We start from the raw sequence: 16913 nt of genomic DNA on the forward strand, positions 1-16913 counted from the left end.
ATAGATACTAAGCCAAATTGGTCATGTTGCAAAACATACTCAAGATCTGAATCTATTTTAATAAAAAAGGAAAGTATATATTATGAAACCATGTTTGTTGAAAAGATCGTCAAAACATACCTTTCTTGTCATTTATTAGCAAAAGAACCTTCTGAAGAGCCTCATTAGCAATTTCAAGGTTATTTCAACGAATGATTTTGGGTCCAGCATTAAGTTCTTCCAATGAATTCGAAGCTTGCCGTTTCGTTGACTGATCCGAAGGTTTTATTAAGCCTGAACCACAAATATCTGACAGTTGAGCTATATTTCTGGTTAAGCTTTCACAAGAATCAAGGTTTAATGGTTTATGTGAAACATCAAGTCCTTGTTAACCACTGGCCTGATGCAACTTTCCAATCATGTTATGCTGTTGCAAAGCACCAATCCTCCCAATTGTTAATATTGTCCCAGTCTGAGAGTTAAGTTCATTTTCTTCCATTTGTTTTTTAGTTTCAAATTTTCCCAGCTTTGTTTGGCAAGACCTAACGGTTCGCTTGCGGATATATCAACTTGAATACCTTTACTTTTTCCGGACGATTTGAATTAAAAACTTGTTTCACTTTTTTATCAATAGTTTCCCTATATGTTAAATTGCACTGTGCAGAGGCATTCATCATTAACTAATTAAATTCACAACAAGACAGAACAGAAACTAAACTTGGCTATCTTCTCGAAAACCCGATTCCGGGTTTCCGGTTGAAAGATTTTAGTTAGCTTTATGACCGAGTGGTGGCGCGTGAAAGAAAATTTTCCTGGATAAGTTACCTCTCTCTGATTGGATCCATTCTAATTTTGGGGCGCAAAGCGTGATTTTTCAATAAAGAGACGCCTTACACTAGCAAAAGCTGGAGAAACGTATTTCCTCCTATTTACTTCTGGTATAAGTCCATTATTTCGTCTTTGGAACATAACTAGGTGGCACCACTTTCAGAGGTACTATTTGTCAATAGCGGGGGGATTTTTGTTTAAACACGGCTTCTAATTACGGTATTTAGCGCATAAAAGTTTAATTACAAGTTGGGAAAACCAAAATATTACCTCACCGTGTCGAGAAGATTATATAAACAAAATTATCCAATGAAAACACTTTTGCCCTCATCCTTTATATATATAGGAGGCAATGAATGAAATATATCACAATTCACGGGCCTTGATAGATATAGGAGGCAATGAAGGAAATATATCGCATGTACGGGCCTTGGTAGATATAGGAGGCAATGAAGGAAATATATCGCATGCACGGGCCTTGGTTGATACAGGAGGCAGTGATAATCTCTCTTTGTACGAGTGGTTTATCTTTAATATTTAAATAAATATAATTATTTTTAATTATTTTAATCTTCAATAATTAACATTAATAATAGTTAAATCGTTTAAAATAAAGTTGTACCTATTAGCATCTCAAACTTTACTAATATTGACGTTTAAAGTGAAGGGTACCCCTCTTGCCGCTTTCTTCAAATTTTGGGGTATATATATGATTAGATTCCATTATAATAGTAAGGAAAAAGCGCAATTGCGAAAACCTTTGGTGGCGATCCCAACTTAGGGAGGCTAGACGTTTCTCGTAACCCTAGCTGATCGCCGCGTATATCCTAAAACCAAACGATGATAATGGAGTAGAAGCCAATGATACAGATTGGTGTCTATGTGGAATAGACGGCAGACCAGTGGATGGTGGTGTTAGAAGCCAGTGTAAGTGCAGACTGGTGTCAATGTGGGATTGACAAAGAACAGAAGATGGTGTTGGAAGCCAGAAAAGTACCAGACTGGTGTTCGTGTGGGATGGACAAAGATCAGAAGATGGTGGTGTGAGAACTCAAGTAGAGGAGCTATTTCCGTGACTGTGAAAGCAGTTCGGAAATGGCGAACACGTTTGCTCCGATACGCAAACTGCGAACGCGGTCACGTGGGTGTAACAACAGACAGACACACACACACACACAGACAGACAGACAGACATGGCCGTTACAGAACCTCTCCTGGACTACGTCACACGGAGAGGTAAAAAGGCGAGGAATCCGAAAATAAAATGGTTTTAGAACCGTACACCCGGTTTTTTGGCCACCTTTCTCATTGTACGCTAAATCGCCTATCAACAATCGATTCCGTGTTTAAAACTACCCAGAAGTCAATATCGGGTTAATTAATGTAGGCCTAATTAAAGCCATTAAACGTGAAAAACCATATAAGCTAGGGTTGGTTAAATAGGCAAAATTAACTCTCTATTCTCTTTTCTTGCCTCGAATAGATTAACCATTGTTTTCTTTTGGAACAAGGAATAAGGATTTATTGACAAATATGTAAAAAATACAACTCCTATGAAACGGGGCGGCTCACCAGAGGGAGCACTGCCAGAATATAATAAAAAGTAAAAAATAAAAAATTGAAGCCACCCGATGTCGAGACTTCCAGATGGTATCATGCAGTTGTGATTGTTAGTCACTCATGGTCAGTTTTATTACCTTCCAAATATGTGGAAATGTCTCTAAAATTAGAATTTGAAAAGTAATATACGAGGAAAATTATGAAAGGCAGACGGTATCTAGAGGAACACGAATATTTTTGGAGCGTGAAGCTTTTTGATGCTGCAGACTTTAACTCTTAGGTATGTTTTACGGCCAAGAAGAGGAGGATTTACTAAGTTTGACAACCTTTGATGGTAATGAGTGGTTCGTGCTGCATTAGGTTAGCGTCTCTGGGAATAATTTACAGGGTTCTTACAAACCTGGAAATGTAACATTAATCTACGAGCTCACTCGCTCTACGGTAGAAGCAATGCGCTCAAAGGCCACCTTTATCTGATAGACTATTCTAAAAATGTTCGATTAATTATTTCTATGCCGGACTTTCACAACTTCGCAGATTTGTTTCGCTAAAATTTAAGTGCTCGTATTAGGCGAGGTGGTTTGATTTCGCCCAGTACAAAGTTCTGTTTCGTTTCAATGTGCGCGAGACCGTAGCGAGGTGTTCAGTATTTTTTGAAAATCAATTTAGATATTAACGAAGATTCGGTGATTGAAAGTTTAGTCCATTACGCGTTTGATTTCGTCGCCAATGGTCAAACCTTACTTTGGAGTCTCAAAGGCTTATGAAAAGCCACGGAAAATTATCCGACCTCGTGTTACTCGACTGGGGCTATCAAAGGTTTCGGTACTTGATTTTAAGAGATAAACGTTTGCAGAGTCGCGTTCCATGGACTCGTAAAATTGCGGCTGAAGGACAATTTTTGAGGGATTCTGGCCGTGTATTCATCGAGTAATATTATTTATATATTACAATTCTTGTCCCTTTTATCTCGTTAAATTAGTGGTTCTAACTGGGTGTTGTTTAAAATTTTAGAGCGCTTAAAACGTACAAATCTGAGTAGGCTACTCTTGAATGGAACAGCTCTTCCGAACAATGTCGTCGACTTGTTGTCAATCCTGGAATTACTGATGTCAAATATTTTTGACAATCTCCACGTATAAGTTCTACAGATTGAGGGGAATTTTGCCCGAGATAAATGACGGACAATGTTTGAAAAGATCCGAAAATTTTCGAGAGGTCTTCGTTAACGTTTAAAAAATTTCATTGAATGTCTGTTGGACGCGGCTGCCTCCGTGGAGAGAGCCGAGAACGCGGAAATCGCGTAATGATTGTAATATCAACTCTGCAGCAAACTCTCACGCAGTTTTTAACGCGTTGAACTAAAGCCGATATAATTTACCCGCACCCACGAAAGAAGTTATCGTTTACTCTCGAATGAGCCCTTTGCAGAAAAAATATTACCAAGCCACTCTGGACAATAGCATTAAAAAATTCTAAAAGTCTGATGTCTATCTTCAGGAATTTGAAAGACCATGCCATACAGAGATTGACTATAAAACATTCTGTGTAATTGACGATTTTGATGAAGAGGGAAAATTGGAAAGCGTGTTCGTAGAAACTATGAAAAATGAATGATTTTTTAAACTTTTTATGGTCAAAAAATCAAATTATAGGCCGAAACTTGATGCATCTAAGCAGGCAATACTCTAACTTGTTAGTTTCGTCGAACTTTTCGAACTAATTTTTCGATCACCAATTCTAATTTTGTTACATTTCGAACTTGGTTCGTTGTTTCCGAGAAATGTTATCATTACGGTCCTTTTGATCTTTTCAAATTTTTTTGGAAGGCGAACAAAAACTTATTCAGTCTAATATTCCATAACTATTAAATAATAAAAATTGTTAAGCCTAGTTTGACCCCAATTGGCTTTGTCTCTCGATCACCTGACTCGGTCATCTTAATTGTTAATTTTTTATCTTTGGTTTTTGAATCTTTTCGATCGAGCTCGTCTTGAAATCGAACTGGTATGAGCTTAGCTTAGGGAATTGACTTGAACGAAAACAACCGATTTCGAAATCATAGTTTCGTAATTTTGAATGTTTGAAATGTAGCCTATATGAAGTTTACGAATGTCTTAGAGAATTTCCTCCTTTACGAACGATACTAAAGTTTCGCGCGGGTAGGCCAAGGGGGTACAAGGCAGCTAGCGGATGACTTAGAAATTGAGGCAAACTTTCTTTTTCTCTCGGCGCGCGTGCTCTGAATTTGCTTCAAATTGTACGTCACAAACGCGCGTGCCACTCAATTCCAAGAAGACTTTAAAAGGGTTTTGCCACAGAATAATGGCAGCCCTCTGCCTTTGACTGTATTAGACTATATATGGCAATACAACATAGGTGCCTCTACCGCTGTTCATCTCACTTAGTTTCTTGTAACCTAGTTACTAACTGGCTAAGTTAACAGTACCGTCTTCTAGCTCATCCTCATGTTACTCTAGCACGCGAGATTCACGGCTATTATAGCTGTCAATCAGTCCATTGTAAGTTTTCGCGCAAAATTCTCGGAATAAATATTTTGGCGACGGGCGAGCGAGAGACCCTCAGTCCAGTCAGATTTTTCTACAGTTGTTCAGCCCCCATATTTTTTTAACAATATTCCCGATGAGGAACCGGTATTGCAGTGGTAATTTTGGGCATCCAAACCAAGACGCTCAAGGGTTACATTCATTCGAACACTATGGTATGGAAATGGTTTTCTGCTATTGTTTATTTCGGTAATGGTTGGAAATGCAATAACGTTTCTTAATCGGGAATGGAGGGTATTTGCAAACAACGAATGGGGAGATTGATTAAAGGTCGACTTCCAGAGAAAAGAGTTCTAGCGAACTGAAGACCGAGCATCGAGAGATTCGAGACTAACAATGGAGCGACCGTGCCGATTTTCGAATCCCCGCTGGTTCAAAAGATGGAAGGGTTCTGGCTGACTGAAAGCCGTGCAATGTGGTTCTAGCGAACTGGAAATACACAGTAGAGAACTTCCTTCAGAGGAAAGCAAAAATTCGGGAGGAAATAAATTTAAAAGGATTTATATTGTGCATCTTCAGTTCGCTAGAACCACATTGCACGGCTTTTAGTTAGCTAGAACACCTGCAACTTTTACCCCAGCGGGGCTTCGAAAATCGGCATGGTCGCTTCATTGTTAGTCTCATTGCTCGTTTTCAGTTCGCTGGAAGTTGGCCTTTAAATCTATGGGTGGGATGGGTAAACAGAAATGGTTTGGGAATGCCGGGCCGTCGAGAGGGTGGGGTAATTCGGTCACTTTCCCCGGGCTCGCACCTTCTAAGGGCCCGGGACGAGTATAGAGCGGTCTTGGGGGGGGGGCGATTTAGTCAATTTCCCGGGGCCCACAAACTCTCTTGACGGCCCTGGTTCCGCCGGAATGGTAACGTTTTAAACTGAAATGCACCTTTCTAGGTCTTACTAATAACAGCATTTCATCCATTGCAACGTAGAAATGAAAACAAGGTTTTGGTGAGTAGTCAAATAAATCTAAAGTTAGGAAGCCTCATGATGCTATTAAAAAAGATTGTGACGCATCCGTATCTACTCGAATACCCCTTAACTCGTGATGAGCAATAATTTATTAGTGAAAACATTGTAAACCGTAGTGGAAAATTAAGGGTTGTTTATTGCCTACTTAAAAAATTGAAGAAGAGAGGGCACAAAGTAAGGTCGAGTGACCAGTGGTGCGCGAGTCCGGTTTTTTTACGGTTTCGAGCCTAGTCCATGTATCAAAACTAATTTCATATCGAGTATCAAGTATCTATAACGAAGCCATTCAATTATCTAATACTAGCTGTTACCCGCGGCGTCGCTCGCGTGTAATTAGAACTTCCATCAAAATGTTATAAAGGAGTGAAAGCAATCGTCGTTGCCCGTCAGCCCGTCGGGACATTTTTTATTACTTTTCACGCCGACAAAATTCCATAAAGAAGGGTTTTTAATTTTCTGGCCACCATTTAAAAAGATGGCAACAAATCGAACCCAAAAGACCAATCAGCCCGTCTATAGGTTAAAGGAAACCAGTGTACTAAATATTTGCGAAATCGGTTGAAACGCGCGGATTTTGTTGCATAGAGAAGATTTTTTACATTTCTTGGCGCCATTTATTAAGATGGTGGCGGTTTGGAAAAATCTTTCTTATTACGTTCCCACAAATTTTCAGCCTTCTAGGGCAAGCGGTTTGGGCTGGCCGTTGATTATCAATCAGTCTGTCAGTCAGGACTTTGATTTATGTAGATATAGATCTTAGTAGTTCAAAAATATCGTTGGTGATTAATTAAACATTAAACTGGTTATTTTCAAAATAAATGCTAATGAGCTTATGGTCGAGTATTTAAGAAGTTAAAAAGCTACTCGAATCGATAAAAATCACTTGATTTTCTACTTCACCATCCCTTTTAGTTTACATTGTGGACATTTTATTGGCAGCTAAATGTGCGCCTGTTTTTGTTATTATCAATATTTACCAAATGAATAAATTTTCCCTATTTTGACAAATGAGCCCACCGGTCCTATAATTCCTATAAATTCCTATGTTTTTGAACCAGTCCTATATTATCCTATAATTTCATGAAAGGTCCAATAATATCCTATATTTTTGACTTAGTCGAAGTTTTCGTATAGTTTAGCATCAAATTTATCAAAATTTTGCTTTTTTTATTGAGATCACATTTGAATAGACACCGAAATTGCGGAGCTTGCTTAGGATTTTTTATATATTATATTATATTTTAATTATGTTCTTCTGAGTTTTCAAAGTAAATTCCAATTTGTTGTTTTTTATTTTTGAGATTTTTCTACATAGTTTAAGCCCCAAAATTGTATTATATATGAGCATTTTTAGTCCTATATTTTCCTATAAAGACACATTTTTTCTCCTATAAATTCTTATAATTCCGGAAAAAAATTCCTATTTTTCCTATAAGGAATTTAAATTTAAAAGTGGGCTCCCTGCAAATTGGATATGTTTTTAGCCCAAATATTACTACCTATTCTTATTATTGCTAAATAGCTTGTTTATTGCCACCTTTACCACAACATTCCTACTTGATATTTTTCCTACCCTAAAAGTCGATCCACTCTCTCTGCACGAGTTGCTTGTGTCCTTGAGCACGCAATCGAGTTGGTTATGTCTAAAAAGAAGCGCACTTTCAGATACTCCGACCACTCGTGCCATTTTCAGACTGTCAATGGAAACGAAAGGTAGTCTGCCATTTAAGCTCATTCTAGTTTGAAACAGAACTCTGTTGAAAAAGCCTTATTTGTTTCTAATTTTTAATCTTTCCTTATTTTTGAAGTAAAAAGCGTCTGCGACCTTTGACTAAATTGAGTTTTTATCTTGAAATTTAAAGTTCCACGTGAAGTGAAATACTTGGCATGTGTGGTAAGTTGGGTAATTTTTCTATAAACAATGAAGCTATCGCTAAATTTGAGTAGCAAGCAACTTAAAAATGACCCATTTTGCGTAAGCCCCATTTAAGAACTGTTCTAAGTTGTGACTAACATACTTTGAAGTAACACTCGCGTGTTAGCCTCTTGTTAGAAGCATTCTAAGCCTTGGTTAAGAACCAATGCACGAGTACTAACGCCCTAGACGCATCTTATTTTTGTTTCTAAGTGATGTCTTACATGTGTAGATTGAGTTAGAAGTTCACACTTTTGTAGTCATTTTCAGACTGTCAGTGGTAATGAAACTTTTGTTTTCTGATTCGGAATCCATTTTCGAAATACTCTGCAACGCAAGGTCCAATAACTTAATAATTTGAATAGAGAGCCCGTGACGTGGTGCCACGGACCAACTTCCAACGTTAACGCCCTCAAAACGTCGCTCGACGTCATGCCACGCACGTCGACAAAACGTCCTAGGCTTAAGATATAGTTCAACATGTCACTTTCGTAAGACTTACAATAATCCGTAAACACTTTAAATGAAATTACTAAAATCATAATCATCGTCATCACTTTTGCAAAGGTCATTTTTGTCGACATTTGATGTTGGCTCCGCACCTTTTCCGGGGTCATTTCGGAGTTCCATTTTTTTGTTGTGAAGTTTCTTTAACAAACTTTGGTTCAACAAAATCCGTAATATTATTTTCTCGTCTAATTGTTTTTGAAAGGTGTTTTTAGTAATGTTTGACATATATTTTTTGGTTTCTTCGTATTTTGGATTGTCAGGGTTTTTTTACTCTTTTAATTTTCCCTCCTGTATTTTCCGTCATTATTTTTAAATTTCTTCAATGATTGAAGCGTACACTGGGATTCCTCTTCTAAAACACATTTGAAAAGTTAAAGTTAATTTTGATATCCTTCATTATAATTCATCCACAAACAATTTCAATTTCAAACTTACTCGTTTACTAATTGATCCTTAAGTTCAATCACATGGAATTCTATAAAAATGTTGCATTACATGTGAATAACATAAAACAATATATAAGATAAAAAGATTTCCTTTAAAATAACACACTTTTTTCGCTAGCCATGATATGTTTCACGAATTTGACGAATTATCTACTCCAAAAGAGTCTTTTTGAAGTGGGGTTAGCAACAAGAGCTCTTTCCCTTTTATTATTTGAAGTAGTTTGACAATGTGAATTGTCAGTCTCGTGAAATGCTCAATGTTATTTATTATAGCATACTATAATAAATATGAAGCGTTTGAGACAGTTTCAATGTAAAAGTGAGATTATCCGAAAGTCATATTATCTCCATATTCTATGAATGAAATAATGAATTTACGATACCATAACAATGTGCAATACTTACAATGTATACCGCGCATTTAGCTTTTGTACTATCAGAAGAATCAGCTTTAAGCCAAGGTGCAAATTAAGCTTTCGATTCCCGTTCTTTTCGGAACTTTCGTACCCTTTTTTCTTAGTTACATACAGTGGCGGCGCCAGCATATAATTAGGTGTGGACTAAATGTTTTTCACAATTATGCGCCTCTAATTATTGTTAAAAAAATTAAAGTACTCTATTTTTAAATTGTTTTATTCGAAAAATGAAAGTCGTCCATTCGAAGACTTGCCAAACTCATCAGTAATGGTTGCCGTTTCTTCCATCAACTTATTGCTAAAATCTCGGTTGTTTGATAGAGTTGTTATATTCAATAGCCTTGACTGTTTCATGGTTGTGCGAAGATATGATTTTATTCTTTTCATAGAACTAAAACTTCTTTCGCTGCTGGCACTACTCACCGGAATACAAAGCACTAGTTCGAGATCCGGAAAGCAAAAGTCTCCCAGTGATAGAGGACGTTGATAGCAATTTATGATAAATTCATCTTTAGGATTCGGTGGCATTGACAACAAATTTTTGGAAACTGGTACCTGACCAGTTAAGGCATTGACCGGAATATTGAGTCAACTAAATATTTCTACAAAACCATCTTCCACGTTCACATCTAAAACAAATGGCTCTTGTAATCGGACTAAAAACCTTTGTTTCTCTTCTGAAAAGAACATATATAACTTCAAAATAATTTGACCTAATCTTTAGAGTTAAACTCATTGGTTTAGCGTGTTCGTCAACAGAGTCTCTATTTCCCGTACTACTTCATACGCTTTGGTCCCATTGAACCGAATTCCCATTCGACAGAAGGGGGATTTTTTTGGGGTCCCATTCGACCGAACGTAGCCAAAGGTGCGATTTTATTATAGTCCCATTGGGCCGAAATTCTATTGAACTGGAAGAAGACATACTGTGTGGTTTTGGATTAAATATATTTTTAATTTCACAACTTATTACTGTTAATATAAATGTGAGTTGAAAATGTATTACTGCACTTATTTTAACTACGTTTTAATTACGGCGAACCTCACCTCACCTCACCTCACCTACCCTAGCCTAACCTAACCTAACCTAACCTAACCTAACCCAACGTAACCTAACCTAAACTAACCCAACCCAACAAACCTTGTTTGGAGGTAAAAAGATTATTTATATGAGTATTAAAAGCCCGCCTCTTACCACGAACAATTTATTAGCAATAATAGAAATATTTTGGAAAAGATGTGAGATAATTAATTGGAGAATATTTTGGAAAAGGTTGCAGCTAATTAATAGGAGAATATTTTGGAAAAGGTGGCAGCTAATTAATAGGAAAATCTTTTGGAAAAGGTGGCAGCTAATTAAAAGGAGAATATTTTGGAAAATGCGGCAGCTAATTAGTAGGAGAATGTTTTGGAAAAGGTTGCAGCTAATTAATAGGAGAATATTTTGGAAAAGGTGGCAGCTAATTAATAGGAGAATGTTTTGGAAAAGGTGGTAGCTAATTAGTAGGAGAATGTTTTGGAAAAGGTTGCAGCTAATTAATAGGAGAATATTTTTAAAAAGGTGGCAGCTAATTAATAGGAAAATCTTTTGGAAAAGGTGGCAGATAATTAATAGGAAAATCTTTTGGAAAAGGTGGCAGCTAATTAATAGGAAAATCTTTTGGAAAAGGTGGCAGCTAATTAATAGGAAAATCTTTTGGAAAAGGTGGCAGCTAATTAATAGGAAAATCTTTTGGAAAAGGTGGCAGCTAATTAAAAGGAGCATATTTTGGAAAAGGTGTCAACGAATTATTGGAACCAAACCAAACCAAACCTAAAATAACCTAACCTAACCTGACCTGACCTAACCTAACCTAACCTGACCTAACCTAACCTGTCCTGACCTAGCCTGTCCTGACCTAACCTAACCTAACCTAACCTAACCTAACCTAACCCTAACCTAACCCTAACCTAACCCACCCGGAACCAAAATATTAAAATTTTAATTTAAAGACATTGATGGAACTACCATTAAGACTGTACTTCATTTTAAGCACAATTTGATTATTAATTCTATATATCTCTTGCCTTGAAAGGAATGAAAGTGAGCGTTTTAATTAGTATCTCGAAACATTTACTTTTAATATTATTAATATACCTTTCGGAGATTCGAACCAACAACCTATCGCTTCGCAGTCAAACATCGTATCCACTACACCACCGAATAGCTGACGGCTACAGTGTTTCAAGTTATATTCATGTATTTTTTAGGGGCATATTCGGACGATTGGGATTTCGGTCCATCGGGAATATAGCCATTGGGCTGGAAATCTAAAATCATTGCGGGATATTCGGTCGAATGGGATTTCGGTCCATTGGGAATTCGGTTGAAAGGAACGATACCCTTCATACTATATATCTTCTAAATTTTTTATGGTTCTCTGCGCCTTTTACTCTTATCTTTGTCACATGTGTTGTGGTATATGGATCAGGAACTGTAAAGTCAATTTTATTGGTCAAGATAACAGCATTCTTCCAAAATCTTTCGAAGGTTTCATCATTTCTCAATGTTTCTAAACTGTTGATTGTAGCGGTGCAAATTTGTACAGCTTTAATTAAATCTATTTTAGATTCTTGCAATTAAATTGATAGAATATTTTTTCAACCTAGAACTTTATTTAAAAACGCCAAAACAATTAACGTTGGAAAATATTTGAGTTGATTTATATATCCTTTGCATTCAGCCACGTCTTCCGGTTTCCCATTATCAACTATGTTCTCTGAAGCCAAGATCACAGCGTATAATCTGGTTCTGAAATATTGGATCCCTATTATTTACTAACCCATCTTGTATCACAGTTTTATGGCATTTTCAGGATATTTTTGCAACCAATTTCTTTCTGTCTAAAAAGTACGCGCTTCTTAAAACGGAATTTGATTGAAAGTTGTAAATATATATAAGTGAGAGGAAGAAAAGGGAGAGGGGGCGTCCCGACCGGAGATAAGAAAGAGGAAAGAGTTGAACTTTAATTTTCGCGGGCTTTTTGAGTGAAAAAAACAAGATAATTTTCGTGCACTTTGTACGCGTGATACATCAGATTATGCTGGATGGTAAGGTTCGGATTCGTAAAACAGAGGGGACGGTTTGCGGTCACAGTGCTTTCTAGTTTAGGCGAGGGGGTAACCACTACGTTAAATAGGTGTACATTTGGTTTCGTAATATTTGCAGTATGAAAAAAATACCGATAAGTAATGTGAAGAATATACTGAGAATATGAAGAGTATAATGATAATATTCGAAGTATTTCGCGAATCCTTACAAATATTAAGAATCTTAGTGTAATATTTTATAAAATCGAGAAGTTAACTCAACTTTCGCAGTATTTACAAGTGTCGGCGAACAATGGTATATGTTAAAAATGGTACATAGGCTGTTTTACCCACTCCCGAACTATACATTATAGCTCCTACTATATCCTTTATTTTGAAAATGTACTCTAAAAAAATCATAAAATTATTTAAATCCCCATTTTTTGAGGCTTATCTTCTGGGTCAGATTGTGAACTTCTGGTTAGCTGTAGGGCAAAATGCCTTGAGATGAATTTTGTGTGTGAATTCTACAATTGAAGATTAAATACGAGTGAATCGGTTAAGTAGAACCAGAGTTATTAAACCTTTTCTAGATTTTCTCATCTATTTTCCAATAGAAGAGTTTGGGAGACCACATAACGTTAAAGAGCGTCCAAAACTCTACAAGATCTGAAATTTTAACTTGGTTTCAATTTTGTTTTTCGGTTTCATTCTACTTTTGGGATAAAGTGACTTTACTAGGCCTACATGCCCAATGAGAGTTGAGGAAAAAGGAGGCCAAGAGGACCGCTACCAGTTTATTTCTTCCATTCAGGAAGGTGGCGAAATTAAGCCGAACGTCACAGAAGGAAAAATAATTTGAAATTGCGTTAATTAAAATGTTGGCCGTTGATAGCGTACTCTTTAGTATGGTAGAAGGTACTGGCTTACAAGATGTAATAGCAATTGGTGGGCCGTAGGTGCACGTACCGATGTCTTTGGAATAGAACATTGATTCCATTAAACTATGAAAGATTTTATGCCACAAATTGTATGTCCGGATATTAATCCAAAATATGTATGTCAACTTAATTTATAGTCTGGATTCAAAAACACTTTTTCGGTGGGGTGGAATTACTGAATTGACATGTACTTCAATTGACAATAAATGGTGCCTAAAAACAGCAATTCTTGGTTTTTTCGGTGACGAAGACAATTTTCAATAAAACGTTTGACCATGCTTCAAAATTTTCAAGTCGATGTCACCGAGGTATTTCAATGTCTTAGTTCTGTGAAGTCCTTTAAATGAATCTAAGAATTTCAAAGAAAACCTCTTACAAGAGGCTGGCTTATAGGTTAGGAAGTGTTGACATATTATATTTTCAAAATAGTTCATTTTATGGTAGTTTTATTATCCTGATGGTATTGAGGAATTGACGGTTAAAATTATGTTGAATAATATAAATTATATCAGGAGACTAGATTTTTGAAAATAGCTTTTATTGCGTAAATAATAGCTTAAATAGATGAAAACTTCAAATACCTGTAGAAGTGTTTGACTTCTATGACACCTATCCTTGAAGGGGCTGTTCGACTGTTTCACCTTGCCTACCGCCAGAGGTCTTTAGAGCCTTTTGATAAAAAAATTGTATGATCGGTGGATCAATTTTAGAAAAGGCTTAATCATGGATGAAATTCCTTCAAATTTCTGAAAAATGGGCTTACAAGTTTGTCATCAATGCTCCTGATAGAGCTGATTAAAAGAAATCGAAGAATTGTCGCTCCTTTTCTTAAATTCTGTTTTGTAGAGTTTGTAATTGCATCGAAATTTTACATCTTAAAGGTCTTTAGGTTCACAGAAATCTGAAATTACCTTGCAATTTGAACTTATATACAAGGTGGTCCAGAAAGGGTGGCTGGGCCGAAACAAGTTTTAGTCGAGTTTTACGCATGACCCGTTAAATTTCATTTAGAAGTATAAAAGATAATGACATATAAGTAGTCATCCATAGAACACTCTTTAGAGTGAAATCCCTTGAAACATTGAGTCAAAATCGACAATACAATTCACTGTACTTCGGTCCTGCAACCCTTGATACAAAAGCTATTCACCGAAATTGATTGATTTTTCAGAATGGAGACGTTATAAAGTCACTGAGGTCAATTCTCATGATGGCTAAAAGTGACATTCCTCTGCCAGAGGAAGATGCCATTGAGAAACTGAAACATCTAAGTGAGCTATGGAAGGCGCTCAGAATGACAGTAAAGCCATTGTGCGCCGAAGATCGAACTGTCTCTAAAGTCATTATCTTGCCAAAGGAATTATTCAAAAATCTTAGAAAAATTAAATATATTTGGTTTGGAACCTTTCGGACAAATCTTTCAATCTTTTCGAATCATATGAGAGAAGAAAGGTTTATGGTATCGGCTCTATTTCATCCGAGACGAAAACATTCATCTTTAAGTTTGAGAATTTTGCGAAGTCATATGGTCATATGTTAGTGTTTAATGGCAATTGGCTTATAATCATTGAAATGGTCATAGGCTACAATTTACTAGTACGGAGGGATGAATATCCAGATTTTCGCACAGTGAATGAGGATAAAGCCAAAGAATTTATCTTGATGCTCTTGATAAACATTTTTCAAGATAAAACGAATTCGGGAAACTAGTGAGAGGAAACAAGCTTCTCCCTGTTTGACGGCTTGGAAAGCCCACGAGAAATGTTCTCAATTTCATCTTCAAGAAAAATCTTCGATGTATATTTGAATGAGCGCATAGTGTTCACCAAAGAATCACAACAAAACAAAACCTTTGTCGTAGACTACTGGAGGGACAGAGAAATACCATTCCCAGGACTAGCAAAAATTGCTAGGAAATGTTTTCAAGAAATATTTCTTGGCAATAAAAAGAGCCACGTCAATCTAAATAGATCTAAACTATGTATACAAAATAAGCGACATGGTCTCACTTTTGACCCTAAAAGTTCAATTACAATAGCTTTTGCATAGTAAAGGACAAGAATGTATTTGTGTTCCTTTTACCGCAAATTGTAGCCCTCTCATTGGACGGGGACCGGAAACCTTTGTATAATCAACCTAAAAATACCAAAATTTTCTGTTTCGCACTACACTCTCTTCACTTCGACTTAACAGCCTGTCCGCCTGCCAACGGATCGCCAACACCCTCTTTGCCAGCCACCGGATCGCCAACACACCCTCTTCTCCTGCCAACGGATCGCCAACATCCTCTCCGCCAGCCACCGGATCGCCAACACCCTCTCCGCCTGCCACCGGATCGCCAACACCCTCTCCGCCTGCCACCGGATCGCCAACACCCTCTCCGCCAGCCACCGGATCGCCAACACCCTCTCCGCCAGCCATCGGATCGCCAACACCCTCTCCGCCTGCCACCTGATCGCCAACACACTCTCCGCCTGCCACCGGATCGCCAACACCCTCCCTCCTGCCACCGGATCGTCAACACCCTCTTCGCCTGCCACCGAATCGCCAACACCCTCTCCGCCTGCCACCGCATCGCCAACACCCTCTCCGCCTGCCACCGCATCGCCAGCACCCAATTTGCCTGCCACCGCATCGTCAGCGCCCATTTTTCCTGCCACCGCATCGCCAGCACCCAATTTGCCTGCCATCGCATCGCCAGCACCCATTTTACCTGCCATCGCATCGCCAGCACCCATTTTACCTGCCATCGCATCGCCAGGACCCATTTTACCTGCCACCGCATCGCCAGCACCCAATATCCCTGCCACCGCATCGCCAGCACCCATTTTGCCTGCCACCGCATCGCCAGCACCCATTTTGCCTGCCACCGCATCGACAGCACCCATTTTGCCTGCCACCGCATCGCCAGCACCCATTTTACCAGCCACCGCATCGCCAGCACCCATTTTACCAGCCACCGCATCGCCAGCACCCATTTTACCTGCCACCGCATCGCCAACATCTTCTTCGCCCGCCACCGGATCGCCAACACCCTCTTCGCCTGCCAACGGATCGCCAACATCTTCTTCGCCCGCCACCGGATCGCCAACACCCTCTTCGCCTGCCAACGGATCGCCAACACCCTCTTCTCCTGCCAACGCATCGCCAGCACCCAATTTGCCTGCCACCGCATCGCCAGCACCCATTTTGCCTGCCACCGCATCGCCAGCACCCAGTTTGCTTGCCACCGCATCGCCAGCACCCATTTTACCAGCCACCGCATCGCCAGCACCCATTTTACCTGCCACCGGATCGCCAACATCTTCTTCGCCCGCCACCGGATCGCCAACACCCTCTTCGCCAGCCACCGGATCACCAACACCCTCTTCTCCTGCCAACGGATCGCCAACATCCTCTCCGCCAGCCACCGGATCGCCAAAACCCTCTCCGCCTGCCACCGGATCGCCAACACCCTCTCCGCCTGCCACCGGATCGCCAACACCCTCTCCGCCAGCCATCGGATCGCCAACACACTCTCCGTCTGCCACCTGATCGCCAACACACTCTCCGCCTGCCACCGGATCGCCAACACACTCTCCGCCTGCCACCGGATCGCCAACACCCTCCCGCCTGCCACCGGATCGCCAACACCCTCTTCGCCTGCCACCGGATCGCCAACACCCTCTCCGTCTGCCACCCTCATCGCCTGCCTCCGCATCGCCAGCACCCAATT

The sequence above is a fragment of the Phalangium opilio genome, unplaced genomic scaffold, assembly GCF_054372755.1.
Source record: "Phalangium opilio isolate 3A_F unplaced genomic scaffold, DU_Popi_V2 ptg000055l_1, whole genome shotgun sequence".
Taxonomy (NCBI): Eukaryota; Metazoa; Arthropoda; class Arachnida; order Opiliones; family Phalangiidae; genus Phalangium; species Phalangium opilio.